Raw genomic sequence first — 16,404 nt, 5'->3', positions numbered from 1 at the left:
CTATTGTTTGTTTTGGAAAATACACCTGTCTGTGCTGCTATCTCCCGCTGAGTACTCACCATTTGCAGCTGATCCCTCACAATATATATATATATATATATATACATACATACATATATACATACATACACACTGTACAGCGCTGCGTAATATGTCGGCGCTATATAAATACTAAATAATAATAATAATTAAAACTTTATTGTCCAATATACCATATAGGCGGCACCTTGTTCCATTATTTTCTTTTTAAAGGCAGCAGTCTAGCTGCTGCGTCACCAGAAGAAGGCGTGGCTAAGCGCTGAAACGCGTTGTGACGATAAGCTTGCCGAGAGGAGTAGGAGTCGGCGGTTGTCCCCAGTCCACCTGCATTTCATCGCGCACGGACCCTGGAAGCCCTGGCCAGGCTCAGGAAGTGGGAGATACTCGCTGGCGGGCCCCTACATGTGCAATACTTGCACATTCATTGTAAGTGCAATTGTTTTATATGTGATATTGGTGAATAAAGAGTTAATGCACCATAGGAGCGCACCCTTGTTCTCTTGTTACCAATCACTACAGAGGGAGTACACAATGGCTCCATATCTGGAGAGGCTACACCACCACAAAGACAGACCGGCCTTGAGCCTGTACCGTCTGAGCGCCCACAACCTGGAGATAGAGACAGGGCGACACAGACAGACATGGAAGCCCCGGGAGGAGAGACTGTGCAGGCAATGTGACCAGGGGGTCCTGGAGGATGAGGCCCACTTCCTGCTACACTGCAGCAAATACGCACCGTTGAGGACCGCCCACTTCCAGAGACTCTCCGCCCACATACCAGATTTCACCTCTACAGATGAGAGGAAACTCTATATGCTACTGGGGAAAGAGGAAAAAACTGTGCAAATATCAGCCTGATATATCACTGCCTGCCACCAACTGAGAGGAACATGATACCACATGGACTGTATAACCCCATACACCCCTCCCATATGGACTGTATAGCTATACCCCCCTCCCCTATGGACTAGATATCTCATTCCCCTATACCATCATTACATCCTCCACACTCCTATGGACTGTATACCGATATCCTTCCCTTATTCCCACAATTTGAAGAGAGAGAGAGAGAGAGCGTGAGCGAGAGAGAGAGAAAGAGCGAGCGAGTGTGAGAGAGAGAAAGAGAGCGAGCGAGAGAATGGATTTGGAGAGAGAGAGAGCAAGAGAGAGAGAATGGATTTGGAGAGAGAGAGAGAGAGAGAGAGAGAGAATGGATTTGGAGAGAGAGAGAGCGAGAGAGAGCAGAGAGAGAGCGAGAGAGAGAGCGCGAGCGAGCAAGCGAGCGAGCGAGAGAGAAAGAGAGAGAGAGAGAAAGAGAGAGAGAAAGAGAGAGAAAGAGAGAGAGAAGAGAGAGAGAGAGAGAAAGAGAGAGAACGAAAGAGAGAGAGAACGAAAGAGAGAGAGAGAGAGAGAGAGAACGAAAGAGAGAGAGAAAAAAAGAGAGAGAGAGAGAACGAGAGAGAGAGAAAGAGAGAGAGAGAGAGAAAAAGAGAGAGAGAGAGAACAAGAGAGAGAGAGAGAGAGAGAGAGAGAGAGAGAGAGAAAGAGAGATAGTGAGCGAGTGAGCGAGAGAGCAGAGAGAGAGCGAGAGAGCAGAGAGAGAGCGAGAGAGCAGAGAGAGAGCGAGAGAGCAGAGAGAGAGAGAGAGAGAGAGAGCGAGAGAGCAGAGAGAGAGAGAGAGAGCAGAGAGAGAGAGAGAGAGCAGAGAGAGAGAGAGAGAGAGAGCAGAGAGAGAGAGCGCGAGAGCTGAGAGAGAGAGCGCGAGAGCTGAGAGAGAGAGCGCGAGAGCAGAGAGAGAGAGCGCGAGAGCAGAGAGAGAGAGCGCGAGAGCAGAGAGAGAGAGCGCGAGAGCAGAGAGAGAGAGCGAGAGCAGAGAGAGAGAGAGAGAGAGCAGAGAAAGAGAGCGAGAGCAGAGAAAGAGAGAGAGAGAGAGCAGAGAGAGAGAGCGCGAGAGCAGAGAGAGAGAGCGCGAGAGCAGAGAGAGAGAGCGCGAGAGCAGAGAGAGAGAGCGAGAGCAGAGAGAGAGCTGAGAGCAGAGAGAGAGAGAGCAGAGAGAGAGAGCGAGAGCAGAGAGAGAGAGAGAGAGAGAGCAGAGAAAGAGAGCGAGAGCAGAGAGAGAGAGAGAGAGAGAGAGAGTGTGAGAATGGATTTGGAGAGAGAGAGAGAGAGAGAGAAAGAGAGAGCGAGAGAGAAAGAAAGAGCGAGAGAGAAAGAAAGAAAGAGCGAGAGAGAAAGACAGACAGAAAGAGTACAGAGAGAGAGGGGAAAGAGAAAAACAGAGAGAGAGAGAGAGAGAGAGAGAGAGAGAGAGAGAGAGAGAGAGCAGGGAGAGAGAGCAGAGAGAGAGCGAAAGCAGAGAGAGAGCGAGAGCAGAGAGAGAGCGAGAGCAGAGAGAGAGCGAGAGAGAACAGAGAGAGAACAGGGCTCCACCCCACAATTTCTCGATGACCTTGCCTCCTGGCTCCCTCACATCCTCTCCTCTGACCTCCCCACCATCATCCTTAGGGATTTCAATATTCCCATCGATGAAGCCCAGAGCTCCGCTGTGACCCGGCTACTCACCATTGCCAACTCACTTGGACTAGTACAACACGCCAACACCCCCACTCACACTGCAGGTCACACTCTCGACCTTATATTCACCAAATCCACCACATTTGCAGACCTTGACATCGCACCCTTTCCACCCTCAGACCATCACCTTCTCACCTTCAACCTCCTCACGGAAGGCACCTCCAAATTAGCCACCCACCCACCTGGTCGATAGCAGCGAAATCTACGCAAGCTCAACCCTAGTGTCCTTGCTGACCCCCTCCATGCCCTCTCCTCCACTCTCCCCACCCTAACCTGTCCAAATCTTGCTGCAGCTCAGTATCACCAAACTCTCATCAGCCCTAGAGAAAGCCGCTCCACCAATATTCGCCGCAACAGACCCCCTAACCCCCAACCCTGGCGCACTACCCATACTCGCATCCTCCAGAGGCAAACACGCGCCACTGAACGGAAATGGAGAAAAACTAGACTTAACCAGGATTTCCTACAGTACAAGACCAACCTGCTGCAGTTCCACACTGCCCTTGCTCATGCGAAGCAGGAATACTTTACCAAGCTCATCGGAGCACAAGCTTCCAACCCCCGGCGTCTTTTTGCCACCTTCAACTCCTGCTTAAACCCACCCACCCCCCCCCCCCCCCAGCCTCCGTTTCCTCCCTCTCTGCCACAGATTTAGCCACCCACTTCACCAACAAAATTGCTCCATCCGCCAGGAAATATCCAATCTTCACCTCCCACCCCCTCCCAACCAGCTCCTCCTCCACCCTATCCTCCCCTCACATCCTTCACTCCAACTACCACCGAGGAAGTCAACCACCTACTGCAGACTTCCCATACCACTTCTTCCCCCCTTGACCCCATCCCTTCTGATTTACTCCAGCCTCACTTCACGGAATTGGCCCCAGTCCTCACTACCCTGTTCAACCTCTCCCTATCAACAGGGCACCTTCCCCTCAGACTTCAAGCAGGCCACTGTACTACCCCTGCTCAAGAAACCCTCACTCGACCCCTCGCTACCCCCCAACTACCGTCCTATCTCCCTCCTCCCCTTTGCTTCAAACTCCTTGAGCGTCTGGTTCACAAAACGCCTGACCCAGTACCTCAATGCCAACTCACTGCTAGACCCACTCTAATCTGGATTTCGGCCTGCCCACTCAACCGAAACTGCTCTCACCAAGTGGTCAACGACCTTGCCTTAGCTAAAGCTGAAGGTAAATACTCCATTCTCCTCCTCCTTGACCTGTCAGCAGCTTTTGACACAGTAGATCATCCCCTACTCCTCCAGTCCTTGGGCATTCACGATCTCGCCCTGTCCTGGCTTTCATCCTGTCTCTCCAACCGCTCCTTCACGACCGCCTTCAATGAGTCCTCGTCCACCCCCCAACCACCTCTCGGTGGGAGTCCCCCAAGGTTCGGTCCTTGACCCCCTACTGTTCACCCTATACACATCCTCCGTTGGCAAGGTTATCTCCTCCATGGGTTTTAACTATCATCTGTATGCAGATGACACCCAGATCTACCTCCACACCCCTGACATACCCACCACTACCATGAACAAGGTCTCCTCCTGCCTATCAGCCATCTCCTCCTGATGTCCGCTAGGTTCCTGAAACTAAATCTAGACAAAACGGAATTTATGATCTTCCCTCCCCGGCCATCCACGAACCTCCCAGATGTGCATGTCACTGTTAACCACACTATCATTCGCCCTACCTCAAGCCCGCTGTCTGGGTGTCACCCTGGACTCCGCACTCTCCTTCACTTCCCACATCCAAAACCTCACAAAGTCCTGCAACTTCCACCTTTGTAACATCTGTAAGATTCGCCCTTTCCTGACCTCTGCCACCTCCAAACTCCTCATCCATGCCCTCATAATTTCCCGCCTTGACTACTGCAATACCCTGCTGTCTGGTCTCCCTATGACCCGAACAGCCCCACTGCAGTCCATCATGAATGCGGCAGCCAGAATTATCCACTGCTCCCATCGCTCCACCACGGCAGATCCCCTCCTAGAATCCCTCCACTGGCTTCCTATCCAGTCCAGAATCAGATTCAAGATACTGTGTCTGACCTACATATCTGTCCACAAAACCTGTCCAACCTACATTTCCGATCTTACTCAGAGGTACACACCTAGCCGATCACTCCTCTCTTCCAATGAACTTCGCCTAACCGCCCCCCGCATCACCCAGTCCCATGCACGCCTCCAGGACTTCTCAAGAGCTGCTACAACACTATGGAACCCCCTACCTCCACCCATTAGGGCAGCCCCCTCCTTCAACATCTTCAAGAAAGCCCTCAAAACTCACCTTTTCACTCTGGCCTACTACCCCTCACAAGTGCTCTAAACCTACAGCTGAACTCTGGTCCCCTACCATTCGTGTCCTTACCTCTCCCTCTAGATTGTAAGCCTTTGGGCAGGGTCGTCCTCCTTTTGTGTCCTACCTGATCTTGCACCTCCATTACTGTGAACCCATGCTATGCATGTGAGTGAACCTAACTTGCCTAATCTCCATGCTCCATCCAGTGACTGACTAAGCATTACCTGGTACTCATACTATGGTGTGTGATCTGGTTTTCTTGTATTCCTGTATTGTCATATTGCTGTATGTCACCCCTAAATGTTGTCTGTAACCTAAATTAATGTTCAGCGCTGCGTAATATGTTGGCGCTTTATAAATACAATAAATAAATAAAACAGAGAGAGAACGAGAATTAGAACAGAGACAGAGAGAGAGCGAGAAGAGAGAGCGTGAGAACAGAGAGAGAACGAGTGTGAGTGTATGAGTGAGTGAGTGAGTGAGTGAGTGAGAGAGAGAGAGAGAGAGAGAGAGAGAGAGAGAGAGAGAGAGAGAGAGAGAGGATTTGGCTTAGCTTAGCTTGTGTGTGTGTGTGTGTGTGTGTGTGTGTGTGTGTGTGTGTGTGTGTGTGTGTGTGTGTGTGTGTGTGTGTGTGTGTGTGTGTGTGTGTGAGAGAGAGAGTGTGTGCGTGTGCGTGTGCGTGTGCGAGAGAGAGAGAGAGAGAGAGAGAGAGAGAGAGAGAGAGAGAGAGAGAGAGAGTGTGTGTGTGTGTGTGTGTGTGTGTACACGTGTGTGTGTTTTCATACAACTTGTGCTTTAATCTCATTCATACTGATTTATAAGTGCCATTTAAAAAACACACTTGTTTAAAAATACCAATGTTTAAAATACAGCACAGCGAGGATACTCCACCCCTTTCGGGGTTGGCATATTCCGGAATTTCCTCCAATCCAAGTCACGGCCGTAAACTGCATTCATAATTCTGAATTATAATCTCCATTCAATGAGCCAATACATTTGATGAAAATTAGACTGAAGTGTGATATTCACACAAAAGTTCAAGATCCTTAAATTGTGACTGTCGGGCATAAAATCAAAAATCAATTCTTGATTTTATCTGGTAAACAAGTAATAAGGATGCTAACCAGGCAATCCAAAAGTTAAAGATCACCATGACTTTTCCTGTTGATAAATGGTTATTCCCCAGTTTACCTGACTCTTATTTGTTACATTGCCGCACAAATGAAGTTGCAGGGCATGCTGGGTTGTCATTTTTGCTTCTCTTCTTTCCCCTCAGACATAGCTAATTCAGCCTGTTTGGCTGAAGCTTCTTTCCCTCCTGTTTTCCCCTCCCACACTTCTGTTCCTCTCTGATTGGCCAATATTTCTTATGCTGAGAATGCACTTTCTACTGCAGAGCTGGGTGGGGTGCCTGAAGAGTGGGAGGAGGGCGGGCAATGCATACACAATCAGGCAGAGGAGAGTAAGGGAGGAAACAACATCAGAATTGGCTTCAAAATAGACACAGTTAAAATGGAGAATCCTAAGAAGGATTTTCTCTTTTTTTTACTGTAGAAAAATCACTAAAATCAAAACGTGGACAGTGCAATACATATGTTAAGTAGAGCAAGTATGTATCTACTTATATATGTGTTTTTTTCTGAGATAGTATGGCTGGCAGCACCTCTTTAAGGGGAAATAATAACCACCAACTCAAGGAAGTTAGAACTTGGCATGTTTACATATTTTTTTCAGTAAAATAGAAACATTTAAAGGGGACCCAATGCATTGCCACACTATGGGCCCTCTATCTATTGTACTCCTCCCCTGCCCCTGATCAAAACTTCAAATGATGGAACATGTTGTAGCACAGAATTTGGTCAAAATCAGAGTGATTGAATTTGCCTGGAAACGCACTACAAAATCGATAAGTGTTCAGCTACCTTGCATGTGTCGATTGCTCCCAGCAATGAGAGCACGATCGCGTGAGGGATGCGCCCACACATCTGCAAAAGCTGCCAACCCGACAGGTCGGCGATCAATACGGAGGGGCTGGCCGTGGACTGGAGGATAGTGGACCTGCACTGAAGGACCACACAGACTTCTAGAGGCTAGAAAAAGACCCAGATAAATAAAGCATAATATGTGATTGCCACCTCAGATGTCCTTTAAGCTCACCTGTCTATTTGTGCCCTCTTCCTGTTTGTCCTATGTCTTTTCTATATCGCCGCCCGATGCCTGTACCCAGTGATCTGACAGTATGTAGCGGTCAGGCACGTGTCACCGGGTACAGGTGTCCCGGCGAGAAGTCACAGGAGGAGCGCAGCAACAGACAGTTAGGGCCTGTCTCCACTACATGCAGATAGGATGCAGAATGGCTGCAGAAAAACTGACTCCTATGTATGCCTATGGGAAAATCTGCATCAGAAAAATCACGTTTAGTGGAAACAGGCCCATAGACATTCATTGGAGTCAGTTTTTCTGCATCCATTCTGCGTGTAGTATAAAAAGGCCCTAAAGCTTAAGCCCCAGGAGGAAGGGGGGGGGGGGGTGGGGGGGGCACCTTGCATGGCATAAACCAAGTGGGCACAGCAAGCAGAGGTGGCTGCAAACATTTCCAATAGATTTCATGTCAAAATATATTGGGCGTCTATGTGTAGTACACACTGGCAGCAATAGATCCCACTCTGTTCAAATTCAGAGAGGGATCTATCTGATGGCCGAATCTGGTGGCCATCTGCTAGCGTATGGACACATTTACATGATAACCCCTGATAAGTGCAATAGACCTTAGAAGTGCTGACAACCTGAAGCACAGCCTTCTTTTCCTGTCTATTACTAGGACAGCCTGAAGACATGTATGCTTGCGGCCACCATCTTAATCTAATTTATATAGCCTAAAATTACTTTTAACATAAGCTTAACATTCATACGGTGATAATCTTCAAGATTGCAATTAATAATGCTTTCCAATATTATTCACTGATGTACTAGCTTGTATTAAATTGTGTGGATAAATATAAATTTTAGTGAAGGCTTCTATTTGATTTTAGAAGATACCATATGTCTATTTCAATAAGATTGCTGGTATTACTGGTGTTTGTGACATCATTTGAGGAAATATGCCAACACTTACACTCCTTTTTAATCTATTTTTAATTACTTTATATTTTGGGCACCTCCTTAGTCTTCTAATTATTACTGTGCACAGCCTCAGCTAGTGAAGTAGCAAATAAAAGTCTCCACAAACTCAAGCCAGGCTTATAAAACAGAAATTTCACATTCATTTGCCTTAGATAGTGCATATTGCCTACCCAAGTAAAAAAAAAAAATGCTGACACTAATATGCCTAAAACATGCAACAAAATGTCAACTTGGGAACCTCCTGTGCACCAAATGGTAGATTGTTGCCAGGGCTGCAAGAATGCATATTAAGGGCCCGTTTCCACTGTAGCGTTACGAAATCGCCGGCGAATCACCGCAGGCAAATCGCATGCGGGTGCGATTCCGCATGCGTTTTTTGCCGCGATTTCGCATGCGATTTCGCATAGGTAAGGCTGTATGCGATTTTAACCATGTCACTGCCTGTGTGAATTAACATGGGTACCTATGCGAAATCGCATGCGAAATCGCGGCAAAAAACGCATGGGGAAAACGCATGCGATTTCCCTATTAAATACATTGTGTGCGATTCGCCTGCATTCCACACGCAGGCGAATTCTGAGGCCCCTACCCTGCAGATTTTTTCTGCACAGAAAAACGTGCGGGGAAACGCACAAGTGGAAACAGTCCCATCCACTTCTACTGACTGTGCGGATCCGCATGCGTTGCCCGCATGCGGATTCGCGATAGTGGAAACGGGCCCTAAGTGAATAATGTGCATGTCTAGAAAATCATTGCTGACTGCAGACTACTTGACTCTGCATAGTCATGTACAGACTGCGAGAAGGAAGGGAGGGGGAATAGCAGTTCAATGACATTACTATAGGAAAAAAACGGTTATGCTGTTTAAAATTGTTCTTTCAAAAATAAAAAGGAAAAAAAATGCTCATGTAGCCTGGAGCAGTCTGGCTAAAAGAAGAACAATTAACAGCAATTTTAGTTGACATTAATAGCCGTATATACTCAGCTATAACTCAAGAAATTTAGGATTGACCCAGAGTGTAAAAGTATAGATGTCGCCTTATCTGCAAGTATGTCCTAAATCTCCACATTAATAGCCAAGATGGAAAAGAGGGGGTCTTCATCTCTCTTTCCTTGCAGCCCCCAAAGTTGTTAACTGCTCTGATCCCCTCCTACCCGTCCCAATCTAAAGAGGGGCAGCTTCTCACTGGCTCCCCCTCCCTCCCTGTGATACAATGCAGAGCCTGCAACGTAAGTCTCGTCCTACATTATTCCAGAGCTGGGTACAGAGTCATCTCATCTTCCTCACTCTAGCTGGTCTGCCTACTGTTACTATGGTGACATTAGGGAGCTGGAAGTACGAAGTGTAGGCAGACCCGCCTGAGGGAAAAGAGATAACACGGCACCCAATTGTGCAATGGTGGGAGGCAAGGCTTCCATTGAGGGCAGTGCATTATATAAGAGGGTAGGGACATAGGGGCGCCCCAGGCCAGCTTTTGTTGCCAATAATTTAGACACTAATGACCACATGTTGAGTTATTTAGATGGGACAGCAAATTTTCACTGTTACACTGACTACTTTACATTGTAGCAAAGTGTATGACCTTCAGCGTCGTCCAATGAAAGGATATGATAAAATCCTCACAAAAACGTGAGGCGTACTAACTCTTGTCAGATAGTGATGTCCAGACAGTATATATATATATATATATATATATATATATATATATATATATATATATATATATATATATATATATGTGTCCCTTGAGCAATAATGCAGTGAATAAGACATAACGCTAAGCCAAATCCTCCATAAGACATCAAGGTGAATACCTAAGGCTTGATAGGTGTTCAAGGGCCGGGCTGCCATCTTCTACAAGTCCTTTGTCCCATATCATCTTTTCATAAGAGACAGCCAAGGGAGGCAGCCAAATTGGCTCCCTTTGCTAGGGCCCCATTTCACAATACATTAATGTCAGCATGCCACCTAGTGTTAGTGATTGGAAGCTCTGACCAAGTGCATGTGGGAACAGGAAGCAGGCCACACTCCCACTACACTATAGAAAAAAAAGCAATTCTAGAAGATAACACAGGCAGGGAAGTACTGTTTTTTTTTTTTTTACTTTTATATATTGTGGAAAAGGAATGGAACCACTTTTAGATTTTTATTGCAACGCTGTGTACCTCATCTACGATTATTTCAGTAACTTCCTTTTCAGACTGGACGCGCAAATCTCTTCAAGATATGAGACTGAAACAAAACTTTTTTCATAGAATGGTAAAGTCTTCATATTAATGGCTGTTTTTTATTGCCGACTCTTTTTTTTACCCCCGGGACTACCAGTTTTCATATCAGAATCACACTCCACGGATGTCCTATTGACAGAAAGTGAGAGCAAAATTCCAAAAAGGGGCACATTTGTCAATAACTCCTCTTCCTAGCACCCCAGGAAGGATAGCAACTGACAAGTGCATTTCTGGTCATAACTGTCCTTTTCCCTTTAAAGTGAACCTGAATCGAGTACATTCTTTAAAATAAACACAATGTACCTGCAAATGAATATTACATACTTACCTCGTGGTCAGTTCCTCTCAGAAGCTCACAATTTTCTTCTTACAATGATTCCTTCCAGTTCAGACAAAATTTTGTCAGAGCTCAAATATTGTTGCTGTCAGTTATAGCTGAAAAGACAACTAATGAGCAAGGTAATGTCCATGCTTCCCCATGGCTCAAGTGAGCGATATTACAGTTTAACAGTATGCAGACCAGGAAGCTGTTATGGGGTAATTGCAATTTTCTAAATACAGAACAGAGAATTCCACCAATCACAGTGGACAAACAGGACACAGTAGAGGAGAAAGAGATTGATGAGTAGAATACACAAGAGCCAAGTATGACGGGTGCATGTTTATTTTGACTTTTAATCTTAAGTTCAGGTTTGCTTTAAGTTGCTTCACAACTACAGTACAACATATCATGTGAACCCCGCAACCCCATAATAACAACCTATAAAATAATCCTTTAATCTCTCTTGTAAATGTCTAGGAGAGTGACAACAAAAAATATTAACAATACCTGAGACAAAGCATTAAGGCTTTTCCATAGCATACATGGCTATTACTCACCGGCTGTGGTTTTTCTACCACACAACAACCCAGCTTGTGCCAGAAATCACTCATACTGTCAGAGACGGCCAGTTTGGTTGCAGTTTTTCCAGACCAATGCTGTAAGTATGTTTGTTGAAGGAATTTACAGGGCAAAAAGGATATATAAAGTCCTGAGGCAGTTCATCAAACAGCAATTCCCACTAGCTTGTCCAAAAAGTAATTATCTGGCTTTTCTTCCTGGATTCTTGTGTGTTCCTGCAATTGATAAAAAAGGGGATTAAAATAAAACCCAATGAGTTCACTCAGCTTACAGGCAAAATATTGTTTGAAAAGATCAAGGATGAAAAATAAATGAAACCACAGTCTGCAGATGGTAGGCCAACAAGCACTTATGGTTAGCCTACCTTTTGCGGAGTAGGCCATAGAATGTGTTAACAAACATGCTGAAATAGGGTCTACAAACTCAATTTCAGGCAAAAAAAAAAAAAAAACTTTGGCCATAGAAAGGAGAATTTCCTTTCACTGATTGGGGTTGCTATATTTACAAAACAGCAGAATGGATTTTTTGGCTGGGCGCAGATTTGTCTCAGGCAGCATGAAAAATGTGTGCGTTTAACATGAATGGCCAAAAATGTCTATATTAATAAGTATGCTGAATTAATCATAAACTGTCTCTGATCAACAGTACATTTACATTGTAATACATTTAATTTATCGATTTACCCCAACACTGCTAAGAGATAAGAGTTCCCTGGCTGCCAACTGTCAGTCTAAACGTGCTTTTGCTTTACCAATATTTACTCTTAAAAACGATGTAGTGCTGCGTTCTAGTCTGACAGGACATCCTCACAGATTTTCCTTGCTCCCTCCAAACATCCCACAGCAAGAACCAATTACAATTCATAATTTCATAATGGGTAATTTTATTTCAGCCTGACTAAACACAAAATTGAATGAACCATTACCTTAGGTCAATACTCAATACTTCTGCTGAGTTCTTTGTAATATGAACAAAACACACTTCGCGCTGGCACAGGCTAGTTATAGGATCCAAATAAATGTGACACAAACTAGGTCGCCACCTCTTTTTGATAAGCAAAACAAACAACCAAGAGGCAGGCGCTCACAGTAATGCACATTCATAGCTCATACTCATAACTTGTATATCATAGACAATGTTATGCACATCCCCCATAAATCCCCCAATGTCCATATAATTCCAGCAGATGATTATTGCACTTCACATCCAATTTCAATCCTTCTATCAGAAAAACATCGATTGGCACAGAGACAGGACAGCCGTCACCACACCCAAGTGAGTGACACTCACCATGTGTTGCGACCTATTGCCAGTTCAAGATTCGCCTTTGGGACTGTTACAGGTCGTCCCCCACCATTCCAGGCAGTCTCCCCTTCACTTCCAGTAGGTCCACCTTCCTCCACACATGCACCTCAATAAAAACGCCTCAACATAGCGTGATACTGTAGCTTTAATAAAACTTTTAAAAAACAATTGCACTTACAATAGCTCATATGAGTATGAGCTATTAATGTGCATAACTGTGAGCGCCTGCCTCTTGGTTGTTTGAGTTCTTTGTAAGTTCAGCATTTCCTAGCTTGCTAGCAAATATGCATACACATCTCACATATCTAGAATTCCTGCACATGTGTAGTAACCCCCGATCCACCCCACCCCCCAAATGTGAAATGAATGTGTCTTTAGGATACCCAGCAAAGAAAGTCAGGTGCAAAGGGATGCAAAAAGATATACTGTATTTTTCGGGATATATAGGACGTACTTCGGTTTAGAGAGCAAAAACCAGGGGAACAATTATATATATTTTAAACCTGGTGCATCCATGATTCCAGGAGCATCTTGTAGATGTTCTCCACCAATCCCTGTCCTCCTATGTACCCTTCTGTCCACCATGTATCCTCTGCTCCTCCTGTGTAACCACTGTGTACTCTCTTTTGCCCCGTGTGTCCCCTTCTGTCCCCCTGTGCCCTCCTCTTCCTGTGTACCCCCTTTTATACCCGTGTTGCCCTCCAGCCCCCCATGTGTCCCCTTCTTTACCTCTGTGTTGTCCTTCGGTACCCGTGTTTCCCATACGGTTCCGCTCTTTTATCCTCCACTCTCCTCCTGCCCCCATATGTGGTCCTCCGGTGTGTCCATCCCCCCGTCTCCCCCGCTCCGTGTGTAAAAACAATTAGCAGCAGCAACTTATGCGGAGTAAACCTCATTTTCAGTGCTGCTCCTCTAGTGTCGTCCAACACTAGGGGAGCCATGCAGGAGAGAAGAGGATTGCAATCGCCGCTGGAATAAGTGAGCCACTAATTATTTTAACACACGGGGAGAGAAGGAGACCAGCTGGAGGACCACACAGGGGATGAAACAGGGAGTCTCCAACATTGGGGCAGTTCAGATCAGCTGGCAATTATAAGTGAGGGACTCCTTGTCTTTGGAATGTAAGATACAGGGACTTTTTCTCCCCATTTTTGGGGGAGAAAAAAAAGTGTGCTTTACATTCCAAAAAATACAGAATTTCCTGCTTTGTACAGACTTATGAAACAATGAGGCAAACAAAATGAAAAGAGATTTTGGTATATATTTAACACCAAGGCTTATATTGATGTAATGCTTTCAAAAAAGGTTCAAAAGCTGCAAACTAAATTTGAAAGATAATATTTAAAGTGTACCCGTGGCAACATGTGACATGATGAGATAAACGTGTGTGTGTATGTGCAGTGTACAAAGCAAAACATTAATAACCAGGCTGTTTTTTTTTTCTTTTACAGCCTGAAAGAGTTGATCTTCAGGCATGCAAATGAAAGCTTCTCTCTTATATTATAAACCTAACTCTCACTGATTAGGAGTTAAAGCCATAAAGCTTTTCTTGGCAGTGCAAAACTGAGAGCAGGGCATAGATTAAAAAAGGTCATTTTATTGTTGAAGTGGTATCACAGCCCCAATATAGTGTAGCGTTCTGACCAAGAGTCAGATGACTCTGGCTGGAGAAGGTGTACTTGTAAAGTAACACTACTACATATATGGTGGAGGTTTCCATATATCCAAACTTATTGGAAGAAAATATAAATGCTAATCGCGAAGGTGACATTTTACAAACTATACTATTTCCCTGGATTAGCTTTATTGAACATACATATTCATGAAATCCCTACGATGTTTTGTAATCCATATCTTACCAGCAGCTAGGGTAGTAATATCAAGACATGGGAAAAATCATGTGGTCCTAACTATGGAAGAGACAATTGACATACTAAACCTCAACTATAAATATGGATCCTCCTTTGCAAATATTTCTAACAAAAAGTTTATATCCCATAATAATGGAGCCTCTGTTTGGAAGCGCTGCCAATATCTCCTGCTGTATAAAAAATATATGTATAATCAACATTATATAAGTGTAAAGGTATGAATGCCAATGAAGCCCTCAATGCCATATGGGCAGGCACGTGGTAGATGAAATTTAATGTTGATAAATGCAGTCATGCACCTTGGACGTACCAATGGTAGTTAATCATATACAATAAATGGCATACAGCTGGGAACTAGGGTTGCAACGGTATGAAAATCCACGTATGATAACCATGTAAAAAAAATACCACAGTATGATGGTATCACGGTATATGGTATTATACAATTATTTGGATCCGGGGCTCCCCCTTACATTAAATACTTGTACTACCCCCCCCCCCCCACACCCACACACACACACCAATACAGTAGCCAGATGTGCCCCACTTGGCACACATATGCTTAAGCTGCCGGGAGATTTGGGCACAGGGTAAAGCTGTAAACCGGCTCACTCTGCTCTTGCAAAAGTCCTGGCGGCATTACATACTATTCCCCCTCCAGATCGCCATGGATAGTGGTGAAAGATGTTATTCGGCTTCCAGCTATTGCTGCCAGACGAATTACAGTGTTTTTATAGTAATTTGTGCTCTGTCTTTTGATTCCTATTACGAACTATGGCGGCACTGGCTGCGTCCAATTTTCCAGCACTGTTTTCACAGAGCTCCACTTCCACCCCTGTATGGTAACCAGGTATAGGTATCTCCAGAATAAGTAGCTAGGAATAGGTGTAGCCAGTAATAGGTGGCTGCAGTATAGGTAGCCAGGGATAGGTGTAGCCAGTACTATATGGCCGCAGTATAGGTAGCCAGGGATAAGTGTAGCCAGTACTAGGTGGCCGCAGTATATAAAAAAGACAAGACACAGAACATTTATATTGCACTTTTCTCCTGGCGGACTCAAAGAGCCAGAGCTGCAGCCACTAGAACGCACTCTATAGGTAGTATCAGTGTTAGGGAGACTTGTCCAAGGTCTCCTACTGAGTAGTTACTGAACAGGCAGAGCCGAGATTTGAACCCAGGTCTCCTGTGTCAGAGGAAGAGCCCTTAACCATTACACTATCCAGTATAGGTAGCCAAGAATAGGTTTAGTCAGTAATAGGTGGCCGTAGCATAGATAGCCAGGGATGGGTGTAGTCAGTAATAGGTGGCCGCAGTATAGGTAGCCAGGGATGGTGTAGCTAGATATAGGTGGCCCAGTATAGGTAGCCTGGGATGGGTGTAGCCAGTAATAGGTGGCTGCAGTACAGGTAGCCAGGATAGGTGCAGCCAGTATATATAGCCAGGAATAGGGGGCGCTGTTACAGGGAGATGGAACGCAAGAACAGGAAGTAGGAAGAAGTATGTAGTACACGCAGGACCCCCGGCGAAGTGAGTATCCGTTTACCCCTGCTGTGGTTCGTTCGCCCACCATTGCATCGCATCCCTGCCACTGCGTCGCCCCCCTCTCCACGGAAACCAGTAAAACGCAATTGTGCATGATTGCCATGCACAATCAAACCGCGTTATCTCTGTACAACCCTAGCTGGGAACATCAGACTTGGAGAAGGACTTCGGAATACTGGTTGATAACAAGTTAGATAATCGTATACAACGCCAAGCAGCGGTAGCTAAAGCAAATAAAATTCTGGAATGCATAAAAAGGAAAGTAATATCTCGACATGCTAGTATACTACTCCCTCTGTATAACTCACTTTTAAGGCCACATCTGGAGTATGCTGTAATATGTACGAACAGAGGCGCCAAGCAGAGTAAAACGATGTTCTAAAAATTATAAAAAGAGGGAAGTCGAGGTGGACTTACCTCCCTCTGGTAGTGGACATATACTCAAATGCAGAGTAAAAAATATACAATTTATTCACAGCGCCATAAAATCGCAACGTGTTTCGCGGTCAACAGTCCCGCT

General features: G+C 45.2%; 1 long non-coding RNA gene across 1 annotated transcript in view; it reads right to left on the bottom strand.

The window, feature by feature from the left end:
• Positions 1–11,144: 11,144 nt before the first annotated feature.
• LOC137531761 (uncharacterized) overlaps positions 11,145–16,404 on the bottom strand; it is a 135,362-nt gene continuing 130,102 nt past the window's right edge. The window contains exon 2 of the long non-coding RNA XR_011023735.1: positions 11,145–11,381. This is a non-coding gene — a long non-coding RNA (uncharacterized lncRNA). The remainder of the gene's footprint in view (positions 11,382–16,404) is intronic.

The sequence above is a fragment of the Hyperolius riggenbachi genome, chromosome 9, assembly GCF_040937935.1.
Source record: "Hyperolius riggenbachi isolate aHypRig1 chromosome 9, aHypRig1.pri, whole genome shotgun sequence".
NCBI lineage: Eukaryota > Metazoa > Chordata > Amphibia > Anura > Hyperoliidae > Hyperolius > Hyperolius riggenbachi.
Note: the sequence above shows the minus strand (reverse complement) of the source record. Positions and strands in the feature narration are given on the sequence as shown.